The 19,721-nt window shown below is 35.8% G+C and overlaps 1 protein-coding gene across 2 annotated transcripts in view; it reads right to left on the reverse strand.

Annotated features, from left to right (window-relative positions):
* dgkg (diacylglycerol kinase, gamma) overlaps nucleotides 1–15,771 on the reverse strand; it is a 103,371-nt gene extending 87,600 nt beyond the window's left edge. Inside the window, exon 1 of one of the 2 annotated variants that reach the window (XM_079881130.1) lies at nucleotides 15,473–15,771. The gene's annotated coding sequence lies outside the window, so the exon portion shown is untranslated. The remainder of the gene's footprint in view (nucleotides 1–15,472) is intronic. The other variant, XM_079881129.1, reaches the window with a different exon arrangement.
* Nucleotides 15,772–19,721: the final 3,950 nt, after the last annotated feature.

The following is a 19,721-nucleotide window of genomic DNA, read 5'->3' on the forward strand; positions in this document are numbered from 1 at the left end:
TCCTGCTGGAAAATGAAGTCAGCATCTCCATAAAGCTTGTCTGCTGAAGGAAGCATGAAGTGCCCTGGAAATGTCCTGGTAGACGGCTGTGTTGAGTGGACAGCACAGTGGACCAACACCAGCCGATGACATGGCTCCCCAAACCAACACAGACTGTGGAAACTTCACACTGGACTTCAAGCATCTTGGATTGTGTGCCTCTCCATTCTTCCTCCAGACTCTGGGACCTTGGTTTCCAAATGAGATGCAAAATTTGCTCTCATCAGAAAAGAGGACTTTGGTCCACTGTCCTTTATTAAATCCAGAGTCAACATAGCCGTCTACCAGGACATTTTCAGAGCACTTCATGCTTCCTTCATTTTCCAGCAGGATTTGCACCTGCCCACACTGCCAAAAGAACCAAAACCTGGTTCAATGACCATGGTATTACTGTATAATTACTGTGTGATTTCATGTAATATTCTAATTTTTTAAAATCCTGTTTTCGTGGGTTTTATGAGCTGGAAGCCCAAATTATGTACAAATAAACAACTAAATACTTGAAATCGTTTAAGTTGTGGGCCCTGAATCTATAATCTATGGAAGTTTAACGTTTTGAATGGAATTATGGAAATAAATAAACTTTTCCATGATATTCAAATTTTTTGGAAAGGGTCTGTATATATATATACACACACACACACACACACACATATATATATATATATATATATATATATATATATATATATATATATATATATATATACACTACTGTTCAAAAGTTTGGGGTCAGTAAGATTTTCAATGTTTTTAAAAGAAGTTTCTTCTGCTCACCAAGGCTGCATTTATTTGATTAAAAATACAAACAAAAACAGTAATATTGTGAAATATTATTAATATTGAAATCTAAAGCTTTTGTAACATTAAACACTACCGTTCAAAAGTTTGGGGTCAGTAAGAATTTTAATTTTATTTTTGGGGGAAAGAAATAAAATAAATCAATACTTTTATACATCAAGGATGAGTTAAACTGATCAAAAGGTACAGTAAAGACATTTATAATGTTAGAAAATATTCTATTTTAAATAAATGCTGTTCTTTTGAACTTTGTTCACATTTTTTGCTCTATAAGAGTTCAGATGCAAAAACCTCTGAAATTTTCTTCTAGAATTATAATTTTTATCAAGCTCGTTTAAGTTCAGTAATTCACTTAAATGGCAATTAATAGGTAATTTTCATTGCCATTTAAGTGAAATTACTGAACTTAAATATACGAGCTTCATAAAAATGATCATTCTAGAAGAAAATTTCAGATGGCACTTAGAGGTTTTTACATCTGAACTCTTCATATATATATATATATATATATATATATATATATATATATATATATATATATATATATATATATATATATATATATAAATTATATAAATTTACTGAAATACACATCATATTTTAAGTTTCCTCAATAGATTTGAAACTTTTAGCTAAATTTGAGCTAGTCAAATCTTGAAGACCCCTGCTTTCAGTTTCAGACAAAATCTGAAAGATAGCATCTGCAATAATTCTCTCACTTTTTTCCATTCAAGAGATTTTACAACAAACATATAAGACAAGATTTAGACTTGAAACACAATGGAGAACAACAGTAAGCCTCCTGGGATAATAAAAAGCACCTCTGAGCAATACAATTTTACTGAAAATAATGATGATCTCCTTTTGTTTTTGACAAGGTGTAGAACTCATGCAGTATGCTGTCTCTGCCTTCAGTTGGACATTGTCTTCGCTCCAGTACACCCAGTTAAAACAACATAGCATTGCTCCTCCATATAGCTCTGAGTTCAAAGGGCCACTCAGCAAATGACTCACATGGGCTTGGCCTGCTTCCGTGCTGAGCATGCCACACCAATCAATGTCCCTCGCTCTCTGTCTGCTGAATAATCTCGTTCTGTCTCTATTTCTCTCTAGCTTTGTCTCTCTCCCTGTTCTGACACTCTCAAAGAGTTTAAGCAGAACGAGAAATCAACAGCACTTTACCAGCACATTCACAGGGAGGGAAGAAACAGACATAAAATCTGTGAGAGGAGCCGACGCATGAGAAACTGCCATGATGAGAAGAGGAAGAGACAGAGTAAAAAGACAAAAATCAATGGAGTTGATAGGGCTGCCATGAGTTACAGCATGCCAGGGAGTAAGTTCATTCCCACTGGTTTAAAAAGCACAGAGCGATGTGTGATGTTTGTTGTACAGAGAAAAGAGTTTAAGCACGAGGGAGGACGAAGACAAGAAGTATAAAATAGCCTACACAAAGTGTAAAAAAAAGTAATATAAAGCCAAGGTAAAAAAATTATACAGTATCAATGGTCAAACAATAAAATGAATTAAGGTGTTTCAAGATGTGATGCACCCTGAAGAATCTGTACCACAATACCATTATAGAGTTTGCAATAGAGAAGCACCGGTTGACCGACCATAAATGGGAACCGGCCGCTTGCGGATCATGTGTTTGTAGAAAAAACCTTCAGGTTCTGATTTATGGTCAGTCGACCGATTTTTAAGTTTTATTTTGGCGATCTCTATTGCGGACTTGCATGCAAACTGCATTGCAACCATTTCCCAAAATGTAATTTTTGTGGAAATATTAACAGGACGTTAACACAGGCCAGAGACAGGACACACAGAAAATGGACGCAAAGAAGTGAACACAGATGCACCTGCTGAGCAAATACTGTACCAGGCACAGCAAGCTCACTGTTCGCGATTCTCGAAATATAGGAAGAAATATTTAAATATTAAATTGGGGGTGGGGGTTGGGAACTGACTGTCTTCAGATAAGTTACAATGACATTTTCTTTTCCTCTTACCTCCGTATAAAGTAGTGTATATAAGCGCAGTGCTGCTTTGTGTACAGCGGTACCAAAAGAAACCTCTGCCGTTCCATAAGCGCCACCTACTGTCACAGAGTGAATTTGCATTTTCATTTAGTCCATCTGATGCTTTTGTTTTGTGCAAGTGTCTTATGTAGCATAATTTCACAAATATAAAGTCAGACCATTCTGCTTTTGCTTTAAATCTTGAAATTAAACGATCTAATTCAAATCAAAAACAACTGCTCATGCTACATGTGTGTAGCATCTTTGTTTGGATCGTGATTAAAATGCAGTGGTTCCCCCTCATTTCAAATGGCTACAGATATTTTATGTTTAAGGCTAGTTTGCCTTGTATAGAGGAAATAATCAAATACATTTGCTTAAACAAAGAAGAAAAAAATTTGCTTGTAATAAATCGGAATCTGCCTTGAAAAATCATAATCGGTGCATAGTATGCACAGTCTTTGATATCAACAGCAAAATATATTGGAAGTGTTTTTACATTTCTTTTAGTTTATTTTGCAATCTTAACTGGATGATTTTAACAGCATTGTCATTCAAAAAAGGGAAACACTTACGACACTGTCAAAAGAGACAATCAAGGCTGATTTGCTGTGTGATTATAAATTAATAAATGAAATAATTGTATTATTTACCATTAAAATTAATAAAAAAACAAAACTTTCTTGATTTCAAATGACTGGAATGGGATTCTTTAATTTGAAATTAATTCAGGTAAATTCAGTTGTGTGGAAAACATTGTAAAAGCACAAACAAAGGAAGCAAAAACTGATAAACAATAAGTGGATGATTGAGAACGAAAATATGGCAATCAGTTGTAGATAAATAAATAAAGATTTTGGCATAGGTGCTGATATAACTGTATTGAAACACACAGAAAAGCAGAGATTATCACTGTGTGAAATCTTGCCTGTTATTCTGAAGTCTCAAAATGAATCATCCAACCCAACTAAACTCTCCACATTGACATCTATTATTGAACATTCTTGAGAACAGTGCATGGCCAGAAAGACGTGTATGTTCAGTTTTGGTGTCTAAGTTAGTTAGTTTCCCTGGCTGTTAATTAGTTCTATCACACCTGTTCTGTTTCATACTAATTACTCCCCATGTATTTAAGCCCTGACCCCCGGTTTCACAGACCAGGCTTAGCCTAGACCTAGACTAAAATGCATTACTGAACTGTTTTAACTTCTGTCCAGTCTCGGACAAAGAATACTACATTTATGTTTTTTATGTGTTCGGTTTCTTGAATTTAAAAATAATAATGCATAAAGTTACATGCCACTCCTGCATAAAAACGCATCCTCAGAACTAAGGAAACAGGATACTAATTGAAACATTGCTTCAAATTAAGTTTGATTATCGATGATTATCTCTATAATTAAATGATCAATCCAATCATGCAAGCCTGTCTGGTATTATGGAAATAATAGAAAGACAAATAAGTCAGTAATAACTCATCAAAACCCTGACATGACTGTGTACCTTAAGCATAAACAACTTACATATCCATTAATACGAGAATTCATATGAGACAATACATTTTCCCCCATAATTCATTTTACTTCAAAATGATTTACTGGTCCATAATCAAGGACGTAATTTCTGTTACCATCTGTGACTTCAAAGTGAATTTGCTTTTCCCTTGTGGAACATGTAGAGACCAAAAATAGAACTGAACTATTCCTATGGGACAAGGCCCAAAAGTATTAACTCTGGATTACACACAATATATCTGATTCCCAAAATTAAACTCTCCTTTCAGCTTGCCAAACATGATATCAATAACACGGTCTAGGATAAATAATATAAAAACTTGTCATAACTGTACTGAGCCACTTTATAAATATGTGCCAAATTAGCACAACATAGAACATCGCAGCCAACAAAAAGGGTTGGTTTGAGTCCAAGTGCTCTAGTGACAGGCTTGTATTTCTGCCTACCCTTAAAATAAGTCCTTTTTCACATTTTAATTCACAGTTTAGCAAAGGTTATTCACAATCTGCAAGTCAGGATCAAAATAACCAAACTTATATTATATTTCACAAAGCTCGAGAGAGTTCATAGTGAATTTAAAACATCCTGCTCAGGGGAAGAGGCTCCGATTTCTGCTAGACTGAGAGAGGTGGGGAAAAATCAATTCTGCAACAAAAAATTATTCTTGAAATTTTGAATTGTTACCATGAAAAATTTATTTTGAAATGCTCTTAAAATGTTTATTAAAATGATTGATACAGTACAATAAAATAGTACCCGTCTTTCTACACTGTTATGTTCATTCAGTAGTGATCATCCACATTACCTTTAAAGACATTTTAAAATGGGAATTCCCAGACATTTTACTGGGAAGAATGTTTAATGTGACTTAATGTTCTAAAACAACAAGTGATGCTGTGTCAAGTTAAAAGAAGTTCAACTTTGAAAACTCTTTGTTTGTCTTTGTTTTATTGTTGATAATGTGTTTCTTTGTTATTTGTATTTTTGAAGCTATTTAGTTGAATTATTATTAGTTTTTACAAATATTTTAAAGAGTACTTTTATAGATAAAAAAAATTAATAATTAAATATTTTAAGACTTAAACAGACATCAACAGTCTGGAAATCAAAAGCCAAATTGTATAAAATTCCAAAATTGCAATACATATCGTATGAGCAAAATGAGCTAAATATTGTTGTAATATAGAATTGCGAGGTCTATGGCAATTATCAGTCCTAAAAGTAAGTATGGGCCAATTTTCATGACCACTGAAATCATACTTCAGATGTTGATTTCACGGTTAAAAAATTGCTATTTATCTAAAGAAGACTAAAGCACCATAGGGTCTTGTTTAAAGAATGAGATCATGTTACTGTGGTGTCTCAAACAGACAGGCTGAAAATGTTGTCTTATCGATGTGCCATAATTTCCTGCTGCTAGAACGCTGTAAGAATCAAATCCACCTGCTCCATCCTTATGAAAAGAGACGTGCCGTGCTGAGTGCTAAAAGGTGGAAAATGTGAAGTAGAGTCAAAGTGAAAAGGTGAAAAAATAAAAAAAGAAACTAGAGAAGACAGAGACAACACATAACCGTCATCTATTAAGATAAAAGGTTTGTGGTAAAGGATTTCATTCTAGTATCACCAGAAGAGGAAAATATTTTTGATCCTCCCACCATGCAAACTGCCTTTCACTTTGCTCCATTCCTCATTACGGTTAGAAAAACTTTTCTTCCTGTGTGGGTTTCCCTCATCACATAGTACATCATAGTATTTTTCTCCTCCTAACAATGTAAGCTATACATCCATAAGTTATTACTGTCAAGGGCAGAATTCAGTAATTGGCCGGGTAAGGAAATGTGTACATTAAAGGAAGGATCGAGAGACAAAGTTAATGGCTGTATTGTGCAAAAGTGTGTGTGTGTGTGTGTGTGTGTTAATGGGCTGCTCGAGCCACGTGCTGATCAACAGGATGGGGCCTCCCCTCTGCAGAGAGGGATTCTGTTTGCTCAGACAGTTGCCTGGCAACCTGACGTCATAAGTTTGCAGCAAGGAGATGAAATGAAAGCGGTTATGGGTTTGTGTGTGTGTGTATCAGATGGAGTGTGTGTGTACATCAGTGCATTATGGGATCTGTGTTTGTACCAGTCCACAAGAAAGCAAAACATAATGCAACGTCATTCTCATATACCGTTAAATCGGATGCATGTAAACATAAAACATGTAAAAGAATGAGAAGAGCACTACACACACATTTCAAAAAGTAAACAGATTTTTTTTTGTTTTTCCATTTATGTCAATAAACCATCTTACTGGACCAGGTCCAGTACACTACATGCATATATGATAAAGGTGGACAACTTACTGTAGATGTAAGGAGATGTTAAAAAACAAATCTGACATGAAGGTTCATACATCAGACAAAATTCTTAAGTGTAAATCATATATCATATGATCATAAATCATAAATCATCTATATATGAAATGGTCTCTAGACTGACTCCTGTCTTTAGACGTCATAAATTACTGAGCTTGTCAGAGCTGTGGTGCTTAGAGCTCGGGACACATACAGGAGCTGGTGGTTCATGGGAAACCAGTTTCATGTCCTGATCCCATTCACCCTTTCTCAGCCCAATATTCCTGTCAACACTAAACAACTATCCCAGTATAAATAAATGTGAAAACTGCCCCCAAAATTAAGCCTGTTCCATATTTTTATTGCACTAGTTACAGTTTAAACTCTGTGCTTTATGAATTATATGTATATTGTGGCATATTCAACATGTTTCCACTTTACAATTTGATCTGAACTCAATTTTTCTGCTTGTCCAACCAGTCTTGTGTTACTAGCCCTACTGCAAAAATGATACATTTTAATTTTAGCAGCATAATTGATGCATCAGGGAAAAGGTTTTGTTTCATAATTTATAATATTGATCAGACAACAAAAAATGTTTTTACTTTGCAATAATAACTGTAATTCATACAATGCTTCCAAGTCTATCATACATCCTTTTCACAATCAAATCTATGTGCAGTTGTGGCAAGCAGGACGAGGCCGTGGGCCGTAGGAGGACGGCACGAAGCCTATGATTGCTGATCATGATTGCGTGATTACTGATGAGCGCCTCCTGCACGCTGCACTGGTCTCGTATCTCTCACGGAGGAGCTTCGGACGCATAAAAGAAGGAGCGACGAAAGTGAAGGACGAGAGAGGACCAGGCCTAGACTTTACGTGGTGTTTTGTCATTTTGCACTTGACCTACTTACACACCGCTCATCTACTGTCTCTCTCTCTCCCCTCGATGAACCACGTTCCCCTCGCCACAACAGTATTTCTGAAAGCTATGACGTCATGATTTTTTAGCAGCTGTTACTTCAGTCTTCAGTGTCACATGATCCTTCAGAAATCATTCTAATTTGCTGATTCGATACTCAAGAAACATGTCTTATTATATTATACATGTTGAAAACATTGTGTTAATATTTTTGTGGAAACAAATGCTACATTATTTTTCTTCAGGGTTTTTTGATGAACAGAAAGTTCAAAGGAACAGCATTTATTTGAAATACAAATCTTTTGTAACATAAATGTCTTTACTGTCACTTTTGATCAATTTAATGCACCCTTGCTGAATTATAGTATTAATCTTAAAAAACAAACAAAAAAACAATTCTGACCCCAACAACAACGTACAATAAATCACAGAATGTAAAATATTTATGTTTTCAGGGCATAAACATGACCAATGAACACAAGATGTAGTAAAATGCACCGTTCCACCAATATGTTTGAAATCTCTCTCACACCGAACCCTTACTGTTGAACCCTGGAGGTGTTTTTTCCCCTGACTTACAAGCTCAAGCAAATTCCTCTAGATCAGACTGCAGCAGGAACAGGGTCTAGACTGGGACAGAGCGTGTTGTCCAGCAAAAGGCTTGTACAGTGAACACAGATCTTATCCAGAGATATTTTACCTCTTAGTGCCATTAAACAGTATGAGCCTCATTATTCTCTCTCTCCATCCGCTCTCTCTCTAGCAGTGAAGAAATGCATGTACCCTATTCCATTTGCCTCTCTGTCTCCAAATGACACTCCATTATCCTCCAGCCCTGGAGTATTTATACCATTCCCTCACATCTATATTAGATCTTTCTCTCCATTTCTCTCTCTTCCTCCCCCACTTTTCTCCAAACTACTTGCTCGGTCCATGATTCATCTCCTTTTCATGTAGAATTTATGTGACCATTCTTTTACATGTACCTCTTTATTTGACCCTTTCTCAGATCCATTATTAAACTCTTTCTACGTAGCCCACAGATAGTTTCTCAATGTAGTACTGGGGAAGGTGCGAATGATTACACTGTGCCTTTGTAATGTGGGTGCAACTGACATAACAGTTTCAGCATGACAGAGATGTGATGGACTCCTGCACAGGCACAGCCCACGATGGAAAAGAACTTCACGGTTCAAAAAGCAGCGAACTGATAAACTGGAATCTCAGCGATCGTCGGTTGAGCTTTGACAGGGCTACAGTATGAGCAACTTTCTCTTATTTTCTGCCCTGTTTATAAGATCCCTTCCCACTCTGCCCCAGACACAGAGTTTCCAATAACCTTATTAATCATATGTGCACCATTCAGTAAAGTACCAAAGGAAATTATTATTAACGTAATTAACAATAAAAATCCACTTGCAGCCGCCCTCTTCAAGTCCTGTCACGACCTTCCTCCCACTGAACATGAAATGTTTTAACAAAAATTAAACAGTGAGCTAATAGATATTTCAGGAAAGTCTTTCTCATCAGCAGCCTAAGCTATCTGAATCGTTGCTGTAAACATCTCTGTATAATTTATAATTGGTTATACATTCAACTTTTGTGTTTCCATTCATTAGGTTTTAAGTGTCTTTTATGCAAACATGTCTCTAAAACAACTCTAAGCCATAAATATACGGTAACAAACCATACGTAAAATATAGGATAATACAATGTCTATAAACAAAGTCATATTCCACTGACAAATTTACATCTCACATTAGTGGAATTTTAGTGAGATGCTTATGTAGAAATGCATGCAACAGTAAGGAACTCTAAGAGGAGCACAACTGCATTATTATGTGAAATTATCCAGATCTACAAGCCTCTCAGTCCACACTTGACACGTTAACTGCGTCATGCTTCGAAACAGCTTTACAGTAAGAGATGTTCTTATCCATGGTACTGTGCCTAAAGAACATCTATTAGTTATGAAAACAACAACTGTTTTATTTATTCATTCACAGAGGAAACGAATGAAATCTGGTGCTAGCTAGCTAGTTCCACGCTGCTAGCTGGCTAGTCAGCCAAATAGGTTTTGCCGTGTAGTGAAGAGTCACTCAGAATCAATGCGCCAGAGAATAACTGTCTGCAGCTGTGTTTGTTTCACACACACGCACACACACATATGTTTTTTATCATGGTGAAGACCTCCCTTTGAATTCTTTTGTACTTAAATTAAGCTGCTACTATGTACTAACCCAAACAAACCCTAACATTGTTCTTGCCATTTTACATGAAAATAGTTATTCCCTTTATGGTTCATTCTACAAAGCGGACACCATCGTATAAGTTTACATTTACATTTAATCATTTAGCAGACACTTTTATCTAAAGTGACTAACAAATGAGGAGAGCAATAGAAGCAATCAAACCAACAATAGGGCAACAAGTATGCAAGTGCTGTGACCAGTCCCAGTTAGTACACTGTAAAAAATTTCTAACCCTCCCAAATCAAACATTTCAAGTGACCCATAACATCTAAATTTTTCAATTGGCCCAAGTGAAATTCTGTAAATTATAAAATTAAATTTACAGATTTTCACTTGGGCCAATTGAAATTTACAGAATTTGATTTGGGAGGGTTAGAAATTTTTTACAGTGTATAGCACATTACACGTAGCAAGGTTGTTTTTTAAAAATAGATATATAGAATAGTAAGTGTTAATGGGTCATGTGTTGATGAAAAAGATGCGTCTTCAGACGTTTCATGAAAATGCCTAAAGACTCTAAATGGCAGCTCTGGTTGAGTTAGGCTTGTCATTCCACCAACTTGGAACAGTCGAGGTAAAGGTCCGTGAAAGTGATTTTGTGCCTCTTTGGGATGGCACCACATGTTGTCGCATGATCCTTCAGAAATCATTCTAATATGCTGATTGGTGCATATTATTATTATATTAGTTATCAATGTTGAAAACAGTTCTGCTACTTAATATTTTTCTTTTCAGGATTTTTGATGAATAGAAAGTTCAAAAGAACCGCATTTATTAGAAATAGAAATCTATATAACTATCTTTTGCAGAATTTGCAGAATAAAAGTATTATTTTCTTAAAAATATGTATTACTAACCCTAAACTTTTAAACAGTATTGTACATATACATTTTAGTATTAAAAGTCTTTGTGTTTCCAAGACATATCGTAGCAGTAAAATCACTCGCCTCCAGGACAGCGGACAGGCTCACACAGAGAGTTTATACACAGGAGAATGAGACAGCGGCTGTGATGAATGAAAAATCTGCAGAGAGTGGCAGGCTGAACAGCTGGGATTGAGAGGTTAGTGAGGGGCACAGAATCATCAAAATCCCAGCTTCCATAAACACAGTCCGCTCTAGAATTAAACAGCATGGCTGGGCCGCAGGAGTCGCAGTCCATTCAGAGACAACAGCAGTGCTACCATGTGCAGCCAGTTTCACTAACCCACACCCAGCTGCTTGTCACAGTCTTAAGTATGATAAGGTATGGTGTAATATTTTTGTAATATTCTCCACAGAAGAACTCAACAGATCTCTGTGGTCTGGCGTGCAGCCGGAAGAAAGAGCTCTGACAGCGCATGAGAGTGGCAGCTAAAGATGTCACATTATCAAACCCTAGGGATGAGGCTGGAAGAGACCTGATAATGCCATTTCAATGACAGCAACTGCTGGCCTTTCACATGAAACTCCCAGATGTGCCAAAAAATTAGCAAGTTGCAACTTGAGTGTATTTATACAGTATGTGGTTGTAGATTGTCTACCTGATATTACTTGTGCTTACAAAAATACACTGTGTGTTCAAGTTTTTATTTATTTCGCCACATTAACAGTTTACAATATTCACAATGTGTGCATGAGAAACGTAGGTGTAAGTAGAGTTTCGACACTGAGTCTTTTTGTTGTTGTGTGTAACACTGAATTCAGTAGAAAAAAGCCATGAAATCTATTTATCAACATGATCTTTTTTACAATATATGTTTTTATGAAACAACATACAGTATTTCAGCAAACTACTCAACCTTTGCTTGTTAGCAATTATAGTTGTCAATGACTCACTTTTGACAGCCATTTTATAATCAGCTATAACCTATAGATCCATCAGGGAATAATGCTTCTCATACTCTCTATATATTTAGTTTTTTATTTTGTAATGCATAAAGTTTTATTTACAATATTTAAATTGTCCTCATATATGCCATGTTATAATATTTTAACAGCAATGTTCTATTTCATGTTAATTCTTATACATTTAGTTTCTAATACCTCATATTAATTGAGAAAATACAGCATTTGTACTTTTAATAATTCATTTGTCACACCAAATTTAACCTAAGAGAACTGCTAAAGAAAATGGTGGAAAAACTTGGTGATCAGTTCAGTATTATTTAGCATTATTTATATAGTATTTAAGTATTCAAGTAATTTAATTAAATATTTCTATTTGGCACAATTGATTTTTTACTTTAGTTTTAGTAATTTTAGTACACTTACTTTATCTCAGTTTTTAAGTAAAATTTTCTAAAGTTCTCATCTAATAGTTTATTTTATTTCAGCTTTATTTAGATTTCAGCATTATTTTATCTAGTCTCACTTTATATTAAGTGGCTTTAATACTACTATGTACTAACATTGAAATTAATAATTTGATACAATGGACTTATTGTGTACATACATGTTTTTACATTGTACTTATATTTTAAAAATACCTGCATGTAATTACAGCTGTAATTAATTTATGTAATTACATTTGTAATTACACTGTTGACCCTTTAACCCACTCTTAAACCTTCCCATACCACCACACCTGTTCCTAACCTTACCCGTATCCCACCTCAATAGCAGCAAAAGTGTTTTACAATACAACATGAACACAATAAGTACGTTGTACCTACTTTTCGATGTAAGTACCACTTAATATAAAGTGGGACCTTTTATGTTATTTAGAATTAAAAATGTACACCTAATAAATGTACCTAATAAATTCATACACATTTTATATCAGCATGATAACACTTTCCCGAACAACTTAATGTTTTCAGTGGTTCAATGAATATCTATTTATACAGCAGGACTCATACATGCTTATATGCTCTGCCCACAAACCCGCGGCCCGGCCACTTTTATAATTTAAGGCCAGTGGAACAAATCAGAAAGAAAAAAAAGCATCTCACACACTACTTAAGTAGAAATGTTGTCTGATTGATAGATGCACTGAGGGCATTTAGGTATGGATCTTCTTCTGGGTCTGTTTGGGCATTGCTGTCTGGGTAAAGACTTTTTTTTTTCTATTGATTTTACAGAAGCAGAATCGGCGTAGCATGTCCAGGCCTAAAGAGCAGACAGGAGCATTTACAGTAACTCCCAACACAAAACTGAATATTGTGCTTACTTCATTGTTGTGACTCTATCTGATGCATTTACATGACATGCCTTTTAGAGTTCTCTTTTCTCACATCAAAAACAACTTGACGACGCTTTAAGTGCGAGCTACCACAAAGCAAATATAATTACTTACAGCTGCATTTGCCACTTATGCATTAGTAAAGTGTGTGACTGAATTGAGATTTAGCATGGTATCCTTAATGGTCCAAAATAATGTAATGGCTGATGAAACAGTACAAGAAAAGAGAATATGACATGCACTGTTGAAATTAAGCAATGCTAAATGGGCATGCATTTAACGATCAATCTCAAAACACAAATTTACCATTATTTAGGCATGCAAGGTTCTTTTCGGTTGCACCACGTCAGAAAATCTATGTTAACAGTTTCTTTACATAACTTTTTTCTTTATAAAAAGTTTAAATGATGTATAAATAAATGTAATTTAATGTTGGAGGCTGAACACCCTCATACATAATACTGGGAAAAATATTCTCTCTCTCGCTCTCTCTCGCTCTCTCTCTCTCTCTCTCTCTCTCTCTCTCTCTCTCTCTCTCTCTCTCTCTCTCTCTCTCTCTCTCTCTCTCTCCTCCTGGGGCCTACATGCTCAAAGAATCCTGGGAGTATTTACAGAGGGGTTGGATGTCATGGCAACAGGAGGGTTTGGTTCGAAATTGCAATGCAATGACATGGAAAAGCCAGGCAAGACCTGCTCTCATTCCCAGCTATGGGAAACCTACTGCCCTTAAATACAGCCAGAATGTCTATTAATGTAACTGAACATCAACAACAGAGCACTAACCAAATAATCAAAGTGTAATTATATTATGCAGCTAATATTTAATAAAATTAATATTCTGCAATTCTTCATATTATTATTAATATTTAAATCAAAATAGTGGGAAGAACATAAAATAATAAAATATCTCATTTAAAAATATATATAAAAAAATGATATAAAAACAATGATATTCCTGCTAAATTGTTGTTATATTTATTATTATTTTTATTATTACTACTACTACTATTATTGTTGTTGTTATTGTTGTTGTTGCAAGAACAATAAAGTAAATGACAATAGCATGAAGTTGGAAATAGGAAGAAGAAAGACACTAATGTACTGAAAGCCACAGCACTATATGTAATATGTGCCAACACTTATTCTAAATAAAACAACATGCATAGCTCCCTTTCTATTTATTTTAAAAAGTTTCCCACTAACACAGTGTCTCCCATAATGTGTACATACTACATGCTTCAAGTGAGTACACCAGGACAAAACACAGCGCTTCTCTGCCAGACAGAAACATATTCATCTACACAAGAGCGGCATAGTAAAGATGAGAGACAAGCCAAAGAAAACAGTTTGATGATCAGTAAGTGTTTATTCAGGCTCTTCTTTATCGTGGACTCCATTAAGATACTCTGTGGCTGACTGCTGTTTTTGACCTTGGGTAAAGTGTCATGAGCAATCTTTTCTCTTTCTTTATATTTCTACTCAGTGTGTCTTTTTATAATGACTGAGAGCATGTCTAATTACTAAGTAAAACATTGCAAACATGCACACAAGCATTCGGCATGCCCTCTCTGAGGACTGAAAACATGAATCGCGTCCTCAAGCAGCTATAGAGAAAAAGCTCAAAGCTTCTACCCATGAAACACACACACACACACACACACACACACACACACACACACACACACACGCAGTGCTCAAGCTGTTCCTGCTTCAGAGATCCTGTTGAGACATGAAGACCCAGTGCCTTTGGTGATTACATGATGAGCCTTAATTAAGCAAGCAGATTGGAGATTTACCAGCATCTCCCGACCACATGATAGCACAGGTTTGCGAAGAGAATGAATCATCGCACACATCAAAATTGATTGCATTCCCTCACAACAGAGATTGTGGGCCACCCCAGGGCATCACGAAAGATGCCGAACAAACCCGGTCAAATTTCCCCCCATATCAAAAGAATCCATCCATCATCCAACGGCATTGATCTCTCACTGAGTGTGAAATATAAACACTATCTGCACTCAGCTCTGACATGGCAGACAAACTATGACAATGTAGACCATAACAAAAGCACTAAGCAGGCAACATCCTACACGTGAACTCAACAAACCACAGGAAACACCTAAAATCCTCTCCTGCGAGACGATGAAGATGGTGCAAATGAGACAAAAAACAAAATCAACACAAAGCGCAGCAATTCATTCTGACTCGCAAGTTAAAAAGCCTTGATAAATGTGCACATTTTAGTGTGACAGTTTCTGATCTGCAGGCTTTCATTGCTGACTGACAGAACCATAGAGAACAGGCACCGTGAGAGGAAAAAAAGGGTCACTGGCTCGGCAGGCAACATTTATCGGTACATGCACAGAGAAAACACATGAGAGCGCAGAGAACAGATGTGCGTGAGAGAAAAAAAGACAAATCTTACCCTATACCTCTTCTTGTTCAGGTGATGGTGCTCAGAGCAGACTGCTCACAAACAAAATGCTTTTTTGAGCTCAGTCAGCAGCAGAAACATCCCTCCCCTCCTGCATTAATTAATTAAACCTTCTCTCGCCCTCTCTCTCTCTCTCTCTGCCTCTTGTGATTATCCTTCAATGTTGCATGCAACGCACTCTTTGGCTGTAGCGGATTGAAAATGTCCCTGCACTTTCTTCTCTGACAGCCTGTTTACAGAGCGCTCTGCTGTCGTTCTGTCTCTCTCTCGCTCTCTCACTCTCACTCTGCACACACTCTCTCTCTCATCAACAGTGCAATATCAAAGTGCTTCTCATAGGACCAGCCCTCCCCCTTGCGAACAACCCTAACCACCGCAGTTAGTGCCCCTTACTGTAAAGTGTCAGCACAGAATATAAAATAATTTCTGCTATAAAGCCTTTTTGGACATAAAGAAAACTGAATAATGCATAAAGAATTCTGAATAATGATCTTTAAAATGTGGCTGTAAAATAGCTTTTAAGGACATTTAAGTCATTCACTTTTTAAAATAAATGTTAATATATATATATATATTATTATATATATTATATATATATTAATATATTAAAATAAACAATATATATATATATATATATATATATATATATATATATAATATATATTCTACTTAATTTTTTTATACTCTACAGTTCAAGTTTGTTGTGATAGAAATGACTAATTTTATTCAGCAAGGATGCACTAAATAAATCAATAATGACAGCGAGCACACTACATCTTTTATGTACATCTTCCAATATTAGAATTTTTTTTTATTTAAAATAAATGCTGTTCTTTTGAACTTTATATTCATCAGAGAATCCTCATAGCATATTTTCCACAAAAATATTATAGGCGGATCAACTGTTTGCAACATTTATAATAAGAAATGTCACTGGAGCACCAAATCAGCATATTAGAATGATTTCAGAAGGATCATGTGACACTGAAGACTGGAATAATGATGCTGATTAAATATCTTTTCCATCACAGGAATACATTTCATTTTAAAATATATTCAAATTTAAAACTGTTATTTAAAATTGTACAAACATTTCACAATACTACCGTTTAAGTTTTAATAACATAAATGTTGCCTTGGGGAGATTAAGAGACATTTAGAAAAATCTTACTGACCCCTAATCTTACAAACATTTTAATGACAGTGTATATTGCACATTTATTTATTTCTTTTTCACAATAAATAGTTTTGAGATCAAACTATAATTGATAAACCGCAGTACTGTAATGGAACCCCGTTTGCTTGGATCCTATGTAATATTCTGATACAACAACCAAGTGGTAATAAGAACAGTTCTATTTCAAAACATGACTGGGCAGACTCTAGTTTTGCTCTTTTCTATTTTATAATAAATAACATGCTATATAACTCTGCTCATTCTGTAGAGCCAAATACAACCACAAAATATCATCTTGCTGATATTATCTGCTACAAGCTAAAAGTTTAATTTGAGAAGATCACACAAATGTACCACTGTGACTTCTAGTTGGGAAAGTGTCATGTGGCTGGTGGTCACAATACCGTTCCACTACAATTTAGGGCTGGTCCGAATACCATTTTTTGAGCTTCGAAGCTTCGGTAGTAATGGACATCGAATATTCGAAGCTTCGGAGAGAGGGGGCTGAACATATTCTTCTCTCTAATAAAGGCAGGGATCTCTATGTGTCTGTCTGTCCATTTGCATTATTATTATTTCGAGAACCGTTCATCCAATCGACTTCACACAGGAGTGCAGTCTCAGTGTTGCATTTGGTGCAATATAGATGGACATGCGAGACGCCACACATTCAGAATTTAAACTTTTAGTAAAACTACAGAACAGCGCGAGCGGGAAGCGGCGCGCCTCACACGGGCAGGGCTTATATTCTCCGAAAACGGACACTGCACTAGTGATATAAAACGCGCACACACAGGTCTGTTAAATTAAGCAATACTTTTAATGTAGTCTAATATTTTTCTGACTAGTCTAATATTTTTCTGACTTGTAATTACTGACACAGTAAATTTAAATAAATAAAAAAACGAAATTTAAATAAAGAAAAACGAAATTTAAATTAAGAAAAAACGAAATTTAAATAAAGAAAAACGAAATTTAAATAAAGAAAAACGAAATTAAGTTAAATTAAAACCGAGATTAATTTAGATTGATAATAACGGTAAAAAGGCTAATACATTTTGTTTCTATTATTCTATTTTCCACAATGTCAAAGCAATGCAGCTTAACCCAAAACACAAGCTCAGGCATGCACTTCGGTCCATACAAACTCCGCTGTTCTGCGCAGAACACTCCCGTTGCTGGAACACTTAAGCGTCGGTTCTATTTCTAGCATTGCACATTTTCCGCGTGGCTCGAGCCGCGCCTGAGACGCAGGCAGTGTGCAAACACCAACCTGTTAACATGCGAGCCAATAAAAACGGACACGTCACGCAGCCAGTGAGTCGCCGGCCTTATTCAAGTGCGAATGAGAACCGTTTCGCGGGGGATCCCAGGTGTGCAAAAAAATTAATAAATAAAAATAAAAATAAACGAATATTCGAATGTCAAATTTTCAAATCGAATACCAACCCACCGAACGATTAATCGAATATTCGAATATTCGGGTCCAGCCCTACTACAATTCAGACCCATTATTCATAAACAGAATGAGATCAGCACTAAACAACTCATGATGCTTACCGAAAATCAGAGGACTGCAGACTATTTGAAAAAGAAACCATTAAAGACCCAATGAAATTTTTGTGCCTTTCAATGTCTGTTGGCTTTGAGGTCATGTACAATGTCCCATCCACTAATGCAATCTGCAAATCGACTAGCAAAGAGCAAATCATGGTTTATGGTGCTAAAATAACCAAAGCCCACTAATTACAGAAAAAGCCCTTCGACAATCAAAAGAAAAGAAAAGTTTCAAAAGAAAATACATGTCAGTACAGAAAAAGACAACAGTGCTTGTTGAACAATTTCAAGGGAGCTTCAAGAACATAACACAAACAATAAAAAAAAAAAAAAAAAAATTATTATAACTAATATAACAACATTAGTTGGAAAAGAGAGTCACAAAGCTTTTAGCACACATAAATCTGAGCAGAGAGAAAAAATGTATTGTATGTATATGTATCTAAAAATATTGATGCACGTTCATAGATGTAAGAGCAATAGTGAGAAACTCAATGGATCTTCTTTTAATGTCACATTAGGATGATATAATGGTCCCTCAAAGGACGATGGGATGAGACCAGTGCTTATCAACTGAATAGGGAATTAAGCTGTAGCACCATCGCTCCATCACTTAATTTGAGAAGCAGACAAAGGGACAGAAATAGCCAGGGAGTGCTCCTCCCCTGCTCCTATGATCAAAAGCAGACTGTTTTTGTCTGGCTTGACTTTCACCTAGGTATGCCATATCCCATTTTTAAAAAAAAAATTGAAAAAGAGAGCAATCACGCATTTGCTCTAAAAAACCTTTTTAGGTAAGTGGTTTCAATCAGAGGGCATGAGCTGACCCTGAAGCCTCCGGCCTGTTGAGATTCTGCAGTCGAAGGACACAGAGAAAAGATCACACTCTTGCCATAGACAAAAAAAGGAGTCTAAAAGATACGGCTGTCCTTAACGTGATAAATTCAGAATGGTAAACTGGCCTTCTTGTGCATATAGAAATAAGTGTTCAGGAAATATGAAGGAGTGTCAACGTGAGGAGACGTCTGTTTTCAGAGTGTTGAAGGTAACAGAGAAGAACCACACCATCTACATGCTTCTTACTATTGCGCAACAGCACAGAAGTACCATAAAAACCCACAAAGTGGTGAATTTACATGGTGAAACAGATAACACACAATTATGTTTGAATAGGCAAGAGAAATGAAACAGCGAGAGGAACATTTATATAGTTCTAGAGGGCTGCACAACATGTCTGTTCTTTCTCTCTGTCTTTCTCTTGTGCTGTCTCTCTTTCTGACGGGACTTTCCCTTTTTCTGTTAGAGATGGAGGCGTTGCCTTGTGCCAGCAGAGCGTATGCTTTCACTTCCTGTCCCTATCTTATTGTCCTTTTTGTTTGAATATATGAGCCAATACTTTTATGAACCAACATGCATTTGATTATAAATGAAAAAAAACCTCATTTGCTCTAAATATTCTCAACCTAATATCTATATTAGGTTCTATCTGCTATATTATTATATATC

This window comes from Squalius cephalus (genome assembly GCF_949319135.1).
Source record: "Squalius cephalus genome assembly, chromosome: 9".
In the NCBI taxonomy this organism is placed as follows: Eukaryota; Metazoa; Chordata; class Actinopteri; order Cypriniformes; family Leuciscidae; genus Squalius; species Squalius cephalus.